General features: G+C 37.7%; 1 protein-coding gene across 1 annotated transcript in view; it reads left to right on the top strand.

Moving 5' to 3' along the window:
- The window catches only part of snrnp35 (small nuclear ribonucleoprotein 35 (U11/U12)), a gene marked incomplete at its 5' end in the record, with an annotated part of 4,092 nt that continues 2,884 nt past the window's right edge, over positions 1 to 1,208 (top strand). The window contains 4 exon segments of the mRNA XM_014341069.2: positions 1 to 35; positions 132 to 240; positions 409 to 547; positions 650 to 831.

The following is a 1,208-nucleotide window of genomic DNA, read 5'->3' as shown; positions in this document are numbered from 1 at the left end:
ATTTGTCACCACCTCGTAGGCCAGGCCAGTCACAGGTAAGCAGACTGTGTTGGAACAAAGATTAATGTCAAATCTGATTTCACTCAAATGTTATTATATTTTTCATTGTCTTTTTTTTATTTTATAACCAGGGCCAAAGGATGCTATCTGGTGGAAAGGCAGGCCTGGTTTCTGTGGACATTTTAAGGAAAGAGAAAGAGGAGAACAGACGCAGAGAAAAACACAATCAGCCACTTGAAGGTTTCATCAACTTTTCTCTCTTAAGATATTTTTACACGCATTGATGGAAGAGCTTCATACAGCTTTGCATCTCATTTCAGCTTATCATCTATATTGTCGTATTTTATTTAGTCCTAAAATTAAATAATGAAGTTTCTACATACTTACCCATTCATCCCCTTTGACCAGATGAATCGCGTAACGCTCAGACGATTTTCAGAGACAAAAGTGGCAAAAGGAGGGATCTGGATTCAGAGAGAGATGAACAGAAAAAGAAAGCTGGTGAAAAAGCGGCAAGAGACGAGAAATACGCTCAGTGGGGAAAAGGGTAAATGTGCATGATCATTTCAAATATCACAGTTTATGTGATTATATCCACATAAAAAATTATAAAAGTGGTTCAATGGTTTATGTTAAAATGTATGTATAGGTTGGCACAGAGCCAGATGCATCAGCAGAAACTTGAGGACGCGCTGCACGAAGCCCAGAAGCCACTGGCACGTCACCGTGACGATGAGGATCTTGACCGCATGTTGAGAGAACAGGAAAGAGAAGGCGATCCTATGGCTGCAATGCTCAGGCGTAAAAAGGACCGTGGCACAAAAACACAAGGTGTTTAACATTACATATGTTTTATTTTATTTATGACTTTATTTTATTTCACCAGGTCAATCCTTGTAAGAAGCTTTTAAATAGCAGCAGTTTTGTTTTTGCTACTGTTTGTATTTTTATTTATTTGTATGTTTGTTTTGATTTTTTGTAGAGAAACCTCGATATAAAGGCCCGTGCTCCCCTCCAAACACGGTTCAATATTCCACCGGTAGCTGGAGGATCAAGAGTTTGTGCATCAGTGACAGAAGAAAACTACGTTGAGGACAGATGTATTACATATTAATGTTTTAATACACACATCAGTTTGTCATTTTGCACATTAATGGTAAAGAAATTGTGATCATTTTTTTCCACGTCTATATTAAATTTGCTAGATC

This window comes from Haplochromis burtoni, unplaced genomic scaffold, assembly GCF_018398535.1.
Source record: "Haplochromis burtoni strain Fernald_Lab_line unplaced genomic scaffold, NCSU_Asbu1 Contig_447, whole genome shotgun sequence".
Classification (NCBI taxonomy): domain Eukaryota; kingdom Metazoa; phylum Chordata; class Actinopteri; order Cichliformes; family Cichlidae; genus Haplochromis; species Haplochromis burtoni.
This window is presented reverse-complemented; position numbering and strand designations above follow the sequence as displayed.